We start from the raw sequence: 16,837 nt of genomic DNA, 5'->3' as shown, positions 1-16,837 counted from the left end.
TAATATGTATTATGTATATATTATGTATTATATATTATACACAATACATATACGTTATATATTATATATTACATATATAAAAGCATAATATATTACATATATTTTATATACCTATATCTGTATAATCTAAATTATTTGTACAGTATCTATGTCATCTATGTCACATATATCACCTATAAATCTATATCACTGATATATCTATATCATCTGTATCTTCTACATCTATGTCTATATCTATCATCTTGAGATATTGATCATCAGCAGTGTCAGCTTTTTATCCCTGGAGATAATTCCTTTCTCCCAAGTATTTATTTTTTTTAACATAGTGGGAACTGAGTCCAGAAATACAGCCCAAAATATGAGGTGTAACAGGTGTAACAAAGATTTTACTCAAGTGCAGGAATAATGTAATGGAGAGGCAAGTGTGTGTGTTTTTCTAGCCCAGTATTTTATTGAAAGTTTGAAGTTTTACAAGTTCTCTGTTTTTTCTCAGTTCCTACAAGTGCTAAGCTGCTGCAGGGTGTCAGGTGGTACCTGTACTACACTGTACTCATTCACGTTGCACAGGCCTTCCAGCCCTGGAGGACCTCCCTGTTCTTAATTTATACAGGATGTTTCTGTTAAGTTTGTACCTAACCCAGCAAAATCCCTGTGTCATTGTGCATTTCTTGATTTGCTGACAAGTAAGTGCAGGAAAAAAGCTGCATAAAGAAGAACCTCTTTTTTTTTCTCCTCAACCTGCCAAGCTCAGGCCCTGACAGTCTGGGTGGAAGAAATGCTCAGCCCAGAGAGGCCTTCTTGAGCAAGACATTTTGGGTACCAAGCATCAGTAGCTGTCAGACACCATGTCAAGATGTACCTGCTAGTGTGAGGGTAGCCAGTCTGCTTCTCCCACCTAAAAGTTGTACAAATAATAGTGCTTCAGTCCTGGGTATACGTAAGCCAAGGTGAAGAGCAGCCTACAAATGCTGTATCATCCAAACTAAATGGTCTCTGCTATTGGAAGATCAATATTCCTTTTTATTCCTGGCTTTCTCTCCAGATAATGATCAATTTCTTACCAACATCACGTAGTCACTTTTTTAATTTTTTCAAGGTCCATGCCTTTCTTCAGTCCTTTCTTTGGCAGTCTAAAAACACTATTAAAAATGGCTTATTTTTCTCATTTTAAAGCTTAGCTTTTTTATTATTATGATTTTTGTATAGGTACCATAGGAGGAATGGTAAAGGCAGCATATAGTTAGCTGCTTGTTGATGATCTGCTGACATCCAACACAGAGTCTGGGACTGGCCATTCTCACAGTCTCCTTCTTTTAGAAGTCTTGGGTTGCCCTTCATGTTTGACAAGCATGAAGCTGCAGCTAAGTCTGATGCAAGCATTTTCTAGCTTCTCAGTGGTACTGAGCTCATTTCTTGAAGCCTATGTTTATTTTATTTGAAAACTTAATATTTTAAGATTGAATAATTATTCTGCATTTTCCACTCTGGGGAAGATTTTGACTTTTGCTAAGATCTACTTATTTTACATTTTTGATAAATACTTGCTCTAGATGAAGCTTTGCCTGGGTTGTTAGTGGTAGAAATTGGCAGAGCACCTGTGCACTTGAAGCATCTCTCTGTTGGTTTTTTCTGTATTAGTTTTTTTGTTATTGACAATTTCTGAACTCAGGGATTCCTGCTGTTTCCAGGCTGACCATGTTTTCTGCCTGTTACGGTCTGAGGCAACATTAAAATTTATTTTTGTTTTGGATCCGCGAAACAAAGTCCAACCTTAGAAAGGGTAGGGTGCAAGCAGATTTTATTTGACAATGGAAGAGGGAGAGAAGAAAAGAAGATACAAAAAAGAGGGAGAAAAAATGGTAAGAAAGTGGCAAGAAAGAATGAGAGAGAAAAGTGGGGAAATAAAGGGTAAGAAAGTGGGAAGAATGAGAGAGAGAGAGAGAGTCACCACCAGGGGTCCAGCTGTCCAGCAAGGTTCTTCAGGATGGCTCTGATCCTGGACAGGGTCGGGTGGTCAGAGCATGTACAGCAGTATATACCCCTGAGTGCCTTTTTTTCCAAAGGGGCAGCTGTCAGTCAGCCAGGTTCCTTGGAAGACAGGCTGCCTGGAGGGGAGCAGAAGGGTGTAGCCCACCACCCAATCATCAGTTCTTATCTTCTTCCAGATGCCATTCCTCCTCTCTTCCAGCCATTTTAGCCAGGTACATAATCGTGCCTCCAAGGGCATCCCAGCATTGAAGGTTGGCCCTCAGGAAAGGGGAGTAGTCTCCACCCAGTCATCAATTCTTATCTTCCTCCTGGTGCCATCCCTGCTCTGCTCTGGCCCCCTTAGCCAGGTACCTCTGCAAGTACCATCAAGGTGGCTCAGTTGTGCCTGGAGGGATGTCCCAGCACTGAAGACTGGTGCTCAGAGAAGAGTGGTCTCCACCCAGTAGGTCTTATCACATCCCAAGGTGTCACCCCCTGCTCAGCTCTGGTCAGCCAGCTCCTCCACCCTAGCCAGGGCTATTCGTTTTAAAATTGCTCCTTTGAGACAGCTGCAAATCAGTGAGGTCAGACTCACACACTGCCATCCAGAACTGGAGAGTGGTTTTGTTGTGTTGCACAGCTGGTGTCTGCTGAGGGCATCACCCAGCTCCCATTGAAGTCACCAGGAAGATTCCCCTTAATTTCACTGTGTGTTGGATCAGGTCTAGAGTTGTGATGACAACCTCTTTTCACTATGGACATAGCAAGTCATAAACTGAAGTCTTCAGAAGTCAGAGGCAAGGGTATTTATCCTGCCTCTTCAGAAAGAACCTCTCCCCCACTCCACTTTGACTTTGGCAAGAAACAGGTAATCACACCAAGGCAGTGGCTACAAAAGCAACAAGAAAAACACTTCCATCCTTGTCTCTAAGGAAATTTCAATCTAAATTCTCACAGACATGTTTTCCTTCAGTCAGATGTAACTTACATGCAGCAATTAGGACTGGCCAACAACTTGATATTTATACTAAGTGTTTTCTCAAGTTTGCAAGTGTGGACCTTAATCAGAGACAGCCCTATTTAAGTTGGTTGACTGAGGTTAATCAGGAGTACAAAGATCTGCCTGTGTGGAATGGCTTGCAAGCTCATAACCACAGAAAAACCTGAAACTTTCAGTTTTTATTGTAAATAAACGTTTCAAATCCATGTAATTTTTTCTGTAGCGCTTTCGTATCTACATCAACCCAATGCTTTAAGTAAACTGCTGAAAAGTAATGATAAGGTAAAAAGTCCCACCACTGCTTTGTTCATCACTTCTTTGCTTGCCAGTCATTGCAAGAGGGCCTGGGACACAGTGACTGTGTTTGTAAAGGCTGCCTGCTTGCCACTGACCCGGTGCAGCCTTGTCACCTGCCACCTGAGCACACACCTCACCCACTGTACAACCACATGGAGCTGGTTTACTAAAGCAATCAGTGATGGCTGTCTCCACCAGCTTGCTGGATGTGTGTTTGTCTGGGTCATACTGTTGACTGCCTGCACTCCAGCATAGAGCATAAAAACTGTCAGTGGTGATCTTAGGCTCAGCTTTTTAGGGGAGGACCTATCCCGGTTGGATTCATTACTGAATTGGATTTTTGTTTTTGCTACAGCCCCAGCCTTGGCTATACTCTTTGTCTTGCTGTTTACCTTATGCTTTATCCAGTGTGTGTGTCTTGTCCAAATGCTTCTTTCCCCTTCAAAACCAAAATTTTGGGGATAGGCAGGTTGAACAGGAGCAGTCCACTCTTTTGGTTTTGTGAAGTGCTCAGCTGATACCAGCAGAAGAGAGAAGAGAAAAGAAAAAAAAAAAAAAAAAAAAAAAAAGGATTTATTGGGTAGATTGTACCATGTCCCATTTGGAATAGGTCATGCCAGTAGGGTTATTATATGATGTGGAAGGACACCATTTGAAACTGTTCCCTTGAGCTCTTAAGGGAGGGCTGTGTCGTTACCTGTTAAATGCAGCATGGTTTTTTATGCTCTGTTGCCTACTACATGGAGTTACTTCCTCTTGTGCCCTCTGTTTATGAATTATTTCTTGCTCCTGTTGACCACTATCTCAGGACACTTCACAAACCAGGTAACAGTCATCAGCACGGTTTTGCTGCTGAGGCAGAAGTGTTTCATTTTGGGTAATACTGATCAGTACAGATTTGAATATGACATCACTGCAAAGCAGCAAGAAATTCTGGCACAGAAAAGGTCTAAACCAAAAATCCTTCTGACTCCATTGTGGCCAGAACTTCACATGTCCTACATCACCTTTCATTTTATTGGAGAAATAGAGCAAAAAGCATACTGCCTGGCTCTGCTGAAGCCACTCAGCAGGCATTAGTGCTCAGTTATGAAGAAAGAAAAGTATGAAGTAGGGAGCAGAGAGATCACCTCAGTGGTGTTGGAGGGCTGGGGTGTTACTTGTCATATGCCATTTTCATAGAGTTTCACCCTTATCTTCCATGCTGTTTTTCACAAGTTACTTTTAAGGGAGGCCCAGTAAGAGTTTATCCTATGAAAAATGAGATGGTGAGAAGAAAAAAAAAACCATGTGGACAGGAAAGTCAGTAGGAAGAAGAAAATTAATTTCTCTCTTCTATGAGTGTATTTTAACAGTAACCTCCATGGGCCATTGCTGAGTGTGCAGCATACGGGGATGCCTGTGTGGTTCAGACTTCTGGGTTCTTGTCATAACAACCATAAACACAGAGCAGAAAAACAACTTGAAGATATCATATCAGTGTTAATTTAAAACCAGAACTGCATGTTGGTAATTTCATTAGTTTTGATTGTATTTGCAAAAGACGCACAGGGTTAATGAAGAGGATTAACTCCTTCACTTGGTGACAAATCTTGATATTACACTAGAGCACTGACATCTGTTCCTGTGTCAGGCTGTTTGTATGCATGTGTCAATCCCTGTCCTTGACTGAAGGGAAGCAGCATGTGTTGAGGTGCAAATATAACAGCATTCATCTAGAAAAGAGGTGATGACTTCTTAAAATAAACATGGTGTGGGCACGTGTGTCTGACTTATCTCAACTACTTCTTAGTTGTTTTAGGATGTGTGATTGTAAAGGAAAAAACAGCGGTGTCTGACCTATTAAAATCATATAATCCATCCGTTCTGTGGTCATTATGGTGACTCAACAGGCTAAGTATTGAGCTACCCTGAGTGACTGCAAATTTGTTTCCCAGACTTGGTTTTGAGAGTGGTTTCTGCAGCTTAACGTTTAGGGGAATGAATGATGGTCATGGGCAAAATTTTCAGAATTGGCCAAGTTTCTTGGGAATCCAAGCCCCATTTTTTAAGGTTATGTAGAGCATGAAGACCTTCTGAGACCTTTAATTTACAGTGAAACATAGAATTGAATTTTCAGCAGTTTATCTAAACCTATCACAAATTCTTGGGGTCTAACATGCTTCGTAAGCTGCTGTATAGAAGTAATTTTTTGAGAGTAAGAACTGAGGGAAGGTGCTCAAACCTTCTGCATTTACTTTCCTCCCGTAGCTGCCAAATTCTCTCAGGTTTCTGCTGCTGGTAACCACTGTGAGTTTGGAAAGGTGGCACTGGAAAGCTGCTGTGATGAAAGCAGGCTGGCAGTGAAATGTTAGGGAATATATGCTAGGCAATAGCCTGAAGCACGCAGCAGTTGTTTCAGTGGGAGTTGTGTGCCCTTGGTTTGTGGAGGGTTGGCTGTACATCATTAACTTTTGCTTTTCCATCATAAGCCAATTTATGAGCCAGGTTTACTGAGTCCTTCAGTGATGCTCCTTGCCAAGGTGGCTGGTTCCTTGGAGAAGAGCACTGTACGAAGAGGAAGCCATGGTCCACAAGGGCTTCATGGAGGAGCATCTTGTCTCACCTGGACTGTTTGTTTTGTTTGGCTCTGCCTACGAGGTGGGACAGCCTTTTCTCTTTTCTTGATCTTGTAGATCAGCTCCATACAATTCAGGGAGGCAGTGAATTAGCTCTGTTGTTACAGATGGGCTTGATGGGAAGAGATGAAATCACTGCTCAGGGGAGAAGGCTCACAGTCTTCAGCCATTGAGCTGCAGCACAAACAAGCAAAAGGGCTTTATCAAAGGAAGCTGGGAACTCTTGTCTTAGCAAGGCTTTTTCTGTCTTGTGTTCTCTGATTCTGATTACTTTGTTGGACAGCAGCATCTTTGTCAGACTTGTGGAAAAGAAAAAAAAAATAAAGAAACCAAAAGGTAAACACGTATGGATAAAGCAGATCCATTGCTTTGAGATGCTGCATTCTGTTTAATGCAGTGTTCTCAAAACCCTTGTTTAGCCAAGTACTCTGGAGCTGTTTCATATGCTACCAAAACACAGCAGCCACCCAAACTGCAAAAAATGAACTGGCTCTTAAGTTTGAAAAAGCAGGATCCTCAAAACCTGATAAAGCTAAAGAGAAAGTGTAGATAAGCAATGTCCAGTGACCCCAGATTGGTGATTTGCTGGAGTGCTGGTTGACATGCTTAGAAACCACTATCAGTCACTGACTGGGGTCATTACCATCCCATCAGTTATAGATATTCTTTACTGAATGTTCTTTAAAAAATAGGCTCTAAATAAGAAGTTTTGTTTTTCTAAAAAACATTGTTAAAACTAGCCACTGTAACCATATTGCTGTTGATACTAGTAAATACTGGCTTTAACCAATATATGCAGTCTGAACCCTTTAAAGCTAGGGGAATACTTCCTCCCTCTTACCATCTTTTCCTTGTGTAGTTGAACTGTGAGATGAAACACATTTGCATGGAAACTCTTGGCTCATTTTGTACCGTTGAATATCATGGTAAAAAATTAAGGCAAAACCAGGGCTGCACCGAAGTTATACTGTGCCTACACTTGTATAACTCAGCCAAGAGGACCAGTGTTTTCACAAGATAAATCACTGCCATGTTTCATTTTTGTTCATGGATTTTTAATTTTTTTTTTGGTAGAGGCTTAGAGTGGAGATGAATAGGAGGAGAGATTCAAGTTCGTAATTTGTTCTGTGTTCACAAACAGCATGCAGTCAATCGTGATGTGACTGCACAGCTAAACAAAAATGATGAAAGAAGTCTTTATATTCATTATTTTAATTTGGGCACCATTTAGGTTGGGGCCTGATGCACAACAGGCAACATCATACCTATTCTCCCAGGACCAAATGCCATTTGTGTAAAAAGTATCTCCTCTGAAGGATCAAGTGTAATCTTCTAATTTAGGTCTGATCTTGCACTGCTGTGAGCTCCAAAAAAACATGGCTGTACATTGCTTTCAGGTAAATCTGAGGGATTTAAGCATCCAAATGGCAATGTACCAGTTGATACATCAGCCCTGCAGATGCTGCATGTTTAAGTTAAAGATACAGGCCTCCTCAGTGTAAAAAAGCCAGTAATTTAAAACAGTTTGGGGTATTCTAGAGCATTTATTTCTGCCTCCAGAAATTCATTCATTTGTGCAATCAGTTTATGCACCACTGTAACTCTCTGTAATCTTTCCTGTCTGCAGGCTCTTGATGTCTTCCCACCCCAGTTTGGATCACTGCAATTACAGCTCATGGCATGGCAGGGTGGTTTAGGGCACAGTGTCTTCCCAGTGATGTGTGGCCACCAGTTTCCTCTTGTGGCTGTAGCTGTGCCCAAGCTGAGCAGTGGCTGTGTGCTGGGGTTCCCTGCATTGCAGGGTGAGGGAATGTGCTCTGGTATTGTCTCATCAGCTGGGGACCAGCTGTGGCCTCTTCCCAGGAGGAGGATTTAGGAGGTATTAATGCATCTTGGAATAAGAGCAGGGGAAACACTGAATTATTCAGTTCCCCTGTTTATCTTCCCTATGGAGTTGAACTGTTTTTTTCTTGAAGAAAAAGAAGGGTTTTGAATATGACAGCTCCGTATGTTACAGCTGGGAGCATACTCAAGAGTTTGAGTTAAAAAGCAAAATTATTTTTCCTTTTCTGCTTGATTTTGGAACTCCGGCTTGCACACTTAGTGAAGTCAACAAGGATTTTGCCTGTGGCACAAGGTTATCACCCCAGGATTTTATGTTAGATGCACATTTGTGACACTAGTGGGAGGTATATATAAGAAAGACATTTCTCTTTTTCCAGTTCAAACTTGAACTTAATTCCTGAGGTTGGTCCACACTGCCAAAACTGAAACCATCCTTTAGCCTTGAGCCTTATTGATGACAGCAATGATATAACTGTGGTGCACAGCTTTCAGTACTGTATCATCTGAGTGGAATTGGAAGATGTAGTGATAAAACCTGTGCCTCTGAATCTGGTCCACACCCTGCCTCTGCCAGCACTTCCAAGGATGAATTCTGGTAGGTGATTGCCAGTTAGAGGAGAGAAAGCTTTCAGGAAAGGAGGAAGGATGTTTTAATTATAAGAACAGAAGGCTTTTTTTTTTTTTTTAACCTTCTTTGCATTTCATTTTGCAGTCCTTTTGCTCTCTATGGAGCTTAATTTTTGTGATATTGCTGTTCATTGGTTAGCACCCCTATTGATTTGTTCATGTAACAAGAGAATTTATGTGCAAGTTTACTGTTTTGTAATGCAGAAGATGCACTTGTGCTTTTTTCCTGTCAGAGGTCATCCTGCTCTGAAAATTTTCTTCTCTGGCTATAGAACTGATTTGTTTTGCATATCAGCAGGTTTGTCCATTTATTAACTGCGTGGGACAGGTTTTCAACTGGATGACATTTCCATAGGCAAGTGAAGTCAGTGAAATGGTACAAATTATCTCTGTGCCAGTTCACTAGCTGATGCAGAACTGAAAGGCTGGGTTCAAATATGCATCTGTTCTCTCCATTTTGTTATGAACTGGTGGCTAATCGTGATATGAGTACTTATTTGAGTCCAGGAAAGGACAGTGGTATGGCAAATAATACTGACTTATTCAGAAAAAAACCATAAATACACTTCTTTGTCACATAAGATGGGAGAGTGTTAAATTTAAAGTAGCTCTGGGAAATAAGAATGCTTGCCCCAGTGGCCAAGTGTGATGAAGTAGTAGGAATAGGAATCAGAGGCATGTAAATAGATATGTAAGACTAGAAACTGATATAGTCTTAGAAATGGACCATTGACAATGCAGTGATGAGCTCAGTAGAATATATGGCAGGGTTTTCTTCTCAAGCCAGGATTTAGGCATCCAGTCTGTGCAAGGACTGGAGGAAAGAGTCTTTTCCAATGCCTGTCACACTAGAGCTGCTTTCTGGAGAAATGGATGTATGCCATCTGGCCAGTGACTTTTGGGCTGTGCATCTCTGTGGCTCCTGCAGCCATCCAGCTCCTGACCTTCATGTTGGCCAGTCTCATCCCTGTTTTCAGATGACCTTCAGGTTGGACTTCCCTGTAGATTTGCAAGGAGCTGCCTGCTCAGCAACTTGCCAAGTTCTCAAAGTATTTTTACCTGTTGCTCTTCTTAACTCAAAGGGGAAATTATTTTCTCCTGCAAAGTGTTTTTAAGAGATGGTATAGTGTCTGGTGTGCTGGGGAGGAGGTGATGTCTGGGTGGAACAGGGCCACCTTGTGCAATATTTTGGCTCTTCTAGAATAAGGAGCATTATGCCCAGCATGGCATTACATAACCTGAGAGTAGCACTGGCCAGTGAAACAACTTCTCATCTCTGCCAAGCAGACCTGTTTCTTCCAGCTTTTTTTGCTTACTGCTTCATTTTTATGGTCCTGAGAGAGATGTATGTATGTATGTTGACAAGAAATCTTAGATTCCATAGGGAAACTCTGTCCTCCTGAGGCTCTTAGAGAATGGCTTTTTGCTTATATCATAGTCACTCTCTGATACCTGAGAGCCAAAGGTCAGGGACAGTATTTTCTGCCAAGAGTTTGTTCTCATGTGTGAAAGCACAGAAGGCTCAATATGTTTTCAAGACAATCTTTGTTTTCAGTAGTGTATTAATTTCTGGCATTGATACCATGTCTACTTTCATATCCAGGAGTAAATTAGGGGTTTCCAATAGCACCATAACTATCCTTGTCCAAAACCTAGTTTATGACAGGTAAGAAAAAGAGAATCACTTGTTTTCATCCGCACTTGTACTTCTCCGCTGCCCCCCCCCCCATCTTTTATAAATGTAGATCCTTGAGAAAGATTTATTTGACAATTAGTTTAATCATTCTTTTTAAGGGTATCTGCACACATTTGGCTTTATGTCCTACTTGATTATTAAAAAATACTTCCCTTTTGCCACAAAAACTGAGTAAGGTAAGAGTAACTTCTGCAGTTTTTGCTTTTGCTCTGAGAATTTTATTAGCAACATTCCTGCACTTAGCAGGGCTGTTCCCATAACCTAGCAATGACTATAGTTTTGCTTCTTCTGATTTTTTTTTCAGATTTTCATATTTTTCAGAATTTCTAGCATCAGAACATGAATTTGGCACGCACTTTCTTATTAATAGTGCTCACACTGTAGTTAGCACAATTTTTCGTTCTTTGGATACTAAGATTTCATGTGTCTCTGAAGCTACTTAGCTATTAATTCAATGAAAACCTATTTTATCCCTTGTATTCCTCGTGGAATTTACCCTTTCATTCTGGCATCATCCAGACTGTATTTTGTTGGTCAGTTCTGGCCCAGAGGGAACTTCCATCCAGCCTTCTGCCTTTCCCCACTGAGAAGCTCCTTGTTGCATTAATAATTGTTTGGCTCCTGAATCCCCCTGTGCTGCTGTCCCCGTGTCCATGCCAGAGGAGCAGAAAGGACTGGATGCATAGGTTGGAAATTGTCCCAGATCAATCATCACCCCCGTGGATGAGGGTCAGTGGTATGCACTGTCATATTGGAAGAGTAATGAAAAAACCACCAGTAGTATGTGTAGCTGCCAAACTACATGTGTATAGCTTATTTCTTTTGCATATAAAACGACTCAAGGTTGAGTGATCTTGGGACACTATTAATTTATTGTCTTCAACCAAAAAAAAACAAAACTAAAATTCTGGCAGCTAAGAAGATCAAGAATATCAGTTATCATTGATAGACACTGTATTATTCTAAATCTGGAGCTCTTTTTTAAATAAAATAAAATAAAAAAAAAAAAAAAAAAAGATAAATAAAGAACATGTTTCAAAATTTAATTCAAATACATGTAGAACTGCCTGAGTCGTTCAACACAAATACCCTTGAAAAGACATCTAAAAGCTACAGATACAAAAGCACAAAAGGTTTCTAGAATTCTGGAAGAGTAGTAAAAATCTTTGTTGCTTCTGTCTTTTGGAGCTAAAAAGTCTGAAACTGTTTTACTCTAGCTCCTTCCTTAATTATTAAAAAAAAAAAAAAAAAAAAAAAAAAAAAAAAAAAAAGCAATCTCTTCATTGAAATTGAAATTGTTTTTGACATGAAATATCCAAGAAGTGGCTTATCCTTAGGTTCATTAAACTCATTTGCCCTTCTCAAATGAAAGGTAACATTGCATACTTACTGGATGTCTTATTTTCTACATGTATTTTTTATCCTGAGGACAGTTCATGAAACAGGATACTGTGACTGATAGCAAAACAATGCTGAAGACCAGAATTACCCACATGTATTGCAACATCCCATATTAAGGCTATTTATGATGAACCTTATTTCTTAATTCCCTTTAAAAAATAGCACTGCAATCATAGAGTCATAGAATCATAGAATGGTTATGGTTGGAAGGGACCTTAAAGATCATCTAATTCCAAACCCCCTGTGTGGGCAGCAGCACTCTGCATCCTTACCCTTTGGTCAATTGAACAGTTCACAAGTAATTAATCCCAAAAATGGCTTGACTGACCTGTGTTGAATGACTTCTTGTGCAGCAATGTGCTCTTCAGAATCTCCTCCTTTATAGCTCTTGACAAATATTATTTCGTGTTTTTGAGTGTATGTTCAAAACACACTGTCAGCTGCTTTACCGGAGTTAGCAGTGAAGCAGGAAGAGTTTTATGACATCTGTAACTAATATCCCAGGTTGTCTGTTGGGAAAAATCCTGGGTTTGAATAGATTTTTCAATTTTTTTTTTTCTGAGAACTAATGTATTTTTTTTTAAGATTTTAACAGTCAGAAGACTGTTAAAGAAAAGTCAGAAGAAAAGTCAGAAGAAAAGCCTCCCCCAAACACTTCCACAGAATGATGCCACTTATCTGCAGGATAAAGAGCAAAAACATCTCCTTTTGTTCTGGTTTGTTCTTATTCTGAGCTTGGTACCAGTTACAGAGAAAAAATGGTGTAAGGTAGCAATGACAACAACCACTTACAAGACTTTCCACCAAAATTTCAGCCTCCTATGTCACCCATCTGTTTCTCTGTCAGCTCCCTCTCTCTCTGACTTAGCAAACAATATCTGCTGTCCTCCTGTCAGCTCTTTGTGGGAATTCATGGTGAGGGTGCTGCTTCACCCGAAAATCAGATGTCCCAGTAGATAAGAGAGTTCCTAAAAATGTGGGGTGCTTGGCATTTGCCATTTATTTTGATAAAACCCTACACAGAGAAGCTGGTATGAGACCTATACAGTGCTTAGCTCCTGAATAGCTGAAAATTTCTTCTTAAGTAGTTTGTTTGCATGGAAACCTGTTTTTTTGTGTGGAAACCTGTTGTTTCAGAAATGAGTCTTTCTGAGGGATAATGGCCAGGTTTCCTCCAAAGTTTTCCAAGGGCAGATTTGTGCATGGCAGTACTGATGGCTTTTAAACACTCATGTGAGGCACAGAGTCAATGCAGTGACCACAGCAAAGAAAGATCTCATTTTTCTTTTAGTATCTCCTAATACCATTTGCAACTGTGGTTTTATCATATTCAGATACTTTTCTTGCCAGGAAACTTTAGATTCTGCCATACTTTTAGACAGCCAGCACTGGAAAGTTTACTCATGCTATGCAGTTACAGTAATTCCCAGAGTATGTTCATTATTTGGAAGGCAGAGTTCCATACACAATGAGGAATTCTTATAATTAGTTCCTAAATTAATATATGACTGTTTAATTAGATCCAGATTTGTTGGCCTTCATCTTCTGTATATAAAACATATTTCGTTATTCTTATCTGTGGTGGCATCTGAGGACTTGGACGCCTCCTTGTATCACTTTAAATACCTGTGCCCAAAACCACACATGGATTTGCAGAGTCAGACCTGGTCTTTTGCCCTGCCTGTCCCAGAAAAAATTGACAGGAGCAAATTTCAATAATGTGCTTCATAAAGTCTGAAGGTGTGGCATCTCCTGTAAGTCTTTGTAGAGGGTATAAAGAACTAGGGAGCATAAAAGGAGAGAAGGGTGTGAGAGTGGAGATACCCCTTGCATTTTGTTTATCCCCCTTGTTATCAAAGACTGAAATTGCAAGAGGCTGTCTGACTGCCTCAACATAGCAGAAGATGAATGACTTTTTAATGATATGATATTTTTAAACTTATCTGAGCTGCCTGTCTCCAAAACCATATGTAACCATGTTGGTAATGATTCTCAACACATTTTTATATGTTCCTTATTTATTGACATATTTATCTTAATTTTTGCTTGGTTATATTGCTTTTAAGAGTAGGTGATCTCACAAGAAGCATACCTCATAGGTGAGTTCCTAAATCCTCAATGTAAGTAATCTGGTTTTCTGAAGTACAAAACAGTTGGACATGAGAGATGGAGGCAGAATTAGGTGTAATTTAGGCATGTGCAGGGTACCCAGTCTTCAACATCAGTTGTTCTAATGTAGTCAAGCCAGGTAAAAGTGATGTACAGGCTGGCATGGAGGCACAAGCTGCTGTTTGTGGCACTGCCAAATGTAGGTACCACAGCTGTTTAACTAGAGCCTGGCAAAGGAATCCATGATGGATTAAGTGGGATCTCCTCTCTTCCTGCATTTTAGAAGTCTAGCAGACCTCTGAAACACAGTTTAGTTCTTGGAATTTCCTTCCTCTGAAAGAATGGAAAAATTAACTTACAAAACTAGTGTTATGTCTCTGCAGGATATGCATTGTAACTGAGATGCTTATATATATTGTAGCACTATTAACTACAAACGTTGTTCAATATTCTATGCCCCTTTGGATTACTACTTTTAACCACAAAAGTGTTCTTTAAATATCCAGTATTCTCCTCCGTGTTGGCAGAATGATTTATCTGCTCTCTGCAGGTGCCATACACCCATCTGAAGTCACTCTGGCCTTCATAATTCATCCCTCCTAAATATTTGAATGTAGTTTCACGGTGTAAAAATCCATAGATGATATTTGTGTTTTTGAAAATGTCGCTTAGAATATTATTTAAAGAGGGAGAGCATGTCATTACAACACGTTCCTAGGAAATCAGTGTTACAAACAAGCATCAGGTATAAAGACAAAAACCTGTGTAAATCATTAGCCCAAACTGTTTATACTGAAGCAACATACGTAGAAGATAAGCTTTGAGAGACCTGATTGTAGCAGCCTTTGGCTACTGTGCCTTTGAGATACACCAGCTGAGCAGAGGGCTGGGGCAGGCTGTGAGAACATGGGGCTTTTTTGTTGGTACAGAAAGCCTTTTCCATCCTCTGTTGCTCTGGTTGCTTCAGCAGCAAGCCCCCTGACACCCATGGAGGGTGTCTGGCTCTGCTGGGAAGGGCTGACCCGTGTCACTAGGGATGCAGTCAGGAAGGAGACTCAGGCCAGAGAATCTCATGCCCAAAGCCTGGCAGCACTAATGAGGAGTTTGCTGGAGGAGGTGGGACTGTGTTGATACAACCAGCATGTTATAAACTAGCCTTGGCTTGGTGCCAGGGTATAAGGATTAAGGGTATAGAGGATTTCCAGGGTGAAAAAAGTGATGTATCACACAGGTCTACTCTTAGGAATTCATCAAGGCAACCCAATCACCGTCCTGGCAGGAGTGAGTTTCCTCTATGATTTTTGCTCCTCACCATCTCCTTCCCTCAGGAGTCATTTTCCTGTTCCCTGACTGAGTCCAACTACAGGATTAATTTCATGCAGAGAACCTGGGAGAGCAAGTACTCCAGGAAATACAACAGATCAGAAAGCAAATGGATAAATAAAAATTCTGCAAAGATTTCTCATAAGCGAGTTAATTTTTCTGAGTTGCCACACTCTCAGAACTGTAGGATTTCCATAAGGTTAGCTGTAGAAAATGACTATGTAAAAAGGATCCCAAAAAGAATTTTATAATGATGAAAAGGTATTTCAGATAATTCAAGTATTTGTAGTTAAGTATATAAAGATATTAATTGCTTTGAATAAAAACAGAGCACAGGAACTCTATAAAGAAGAGAACAAGAAACATAACAAAATCCAGAATATTCAAAAGTATCTTAAACTTGCAGAGTTGCACTCTGGGAAGCTGAGAGTACATAAAACATGTTATGTTTGCTTTCAGTGTCTCTTCAAGTCGCCCGTTGGAGATAAGCTGATAGTTGTGTTAGATTTAAAACATTTTTCAGCTTCTTTTCTAAAATGGAACACGTAATAAATACCTGATCTAACATCTGTAAAAAAAAGTGAAAGTCTTCTGGCTGCTTTGAGAGGGCTTTGGGTCAGGTTAATGTATAATTTTGGAGAAGGAGTTATACAGCCAGATTTATCTCTAATTACACAGCTGGTAGATGGAAATTATAAACAGCAGCAGGTACATGAGGATCTGCTCTTGCAATGTGGAAAGAACAGTTGTCTCTTGACAGCCAGGGGAAACATGAAAGATGGGCAGAAAAGTTATTTCTGGTACTGCACTTGTCTGAGGAGTTAATTCAAGAGTTTCATATGTGGTCTTTGAATTAAGAAAAAAATCTGTCTACTAACGTTGGGCATCTCGATTTTGCAAGTGTTACACTGATACACTGAATGTTAGAAAATATTTAATACTGTCCCTCTGCAAATTTGCCCTTTTCAAGTATTTTCATGTTGAACATCCAAAAAAAGAAGCTGTTCAAAATCAGTGGTCAGTTTTGAAAATCTTGACCATTAAATATATATAAAATAATGTAATCAGAAATATCAAAAAACTGTAATATGCAAATATGAGATACTGCACAAATTTTAAATAATTATGAAGTAATTTCTACTTTAAAAACAAGATTTATTTTTTTATTTGTTATGATTATAGGAATGATAAAGGAAAATAATTTCAGCATGTACAAAAGTTCTGAATTTATATTAATTAAGAAAAGCTCAAAGAAAACAGTGACTCTCTGGCACTGTGTGGATGCCATTGGACTCCATGTCAGGAAAACACCCCAAAATTAGGTAGGCATACCTGTCTGTAAAGACTTCAGTTTGTATTTGTGTCAGGTGCTAAATGGTAAAGCTATTTCTGTCATGTTTTAAGCAGCATGGGTAGTCTAAACATGTTCAATAGGCCCAGTGACCTTTTCCTGAGTAATGGAAAACTTTCAGCTGTGCCAGTGGAGTATATTTATACCAATATTATTTACAGGTCTGGCCTTCCTTTCTATGACTTCTCAGAGCTGTCCTTGAAGGAAAATAAATGTGTCAGGGTTTTAATACAATCAAAATGGTTATAAACATTCTTAAAACCAGAGATGTGTTCTTAAGCATGCTTGCTTTATCTGATTGCTATTTCTTCAGCAACTGTTATTCTGTGATGGACTCAACAGATAAACTGTGAGATGGTTCAGCATCACATACACCAAAGCCTATCCTTAAAGCAAGTACTCAATAATTTGAAGAGAAAGGTTTTGAAATCCACATTAATCTACTAACTATTTATGTATTTGCAGTTCATCTGATTCTTAAGAACATACCTGCCAGTTTCTTGTGTTGCGTCATGGATTTTGCTGACAAAGGATTTCTAAAGGCAGAATACATGTGTCAGCTGCTGAAAGCCCCCCAGAAAAGGCAGAGAAGTTCTGATTTA

General features: G+C 39.8%; 1 protein-coding gene across 1 annotated transcript in view; it reads left to right on the top strand.

Moving 5' to 3' along the window:
• EPDR1 (ependymin related 1) overlaps window positions 1–16,837 on the top strand; it is a 32,995-nt gene that overhangs the window by 824 nt on the left and 15,334 nt on the right. The window lies entirely within an intron of this gene.

This window comes from Heliangelus exortis, chromosome 2 (genome assembly GCF_036169615.1).
Source record: "Heliangelus exortis chromosome 2, bHelExo1.hap1, whole genome shotgun sequence".
Classification (NCBI taxonomy): Eukaryota; Metazoa; Chordata; class Aves; order Apodiformes; family Trochilidae; genus Heliangelus; species Heliangelus exortis.
Note: the sequence above shows the minus strand (reverse complement) of the source record. Positions and strands in the feature narration are given on the sequence as shown.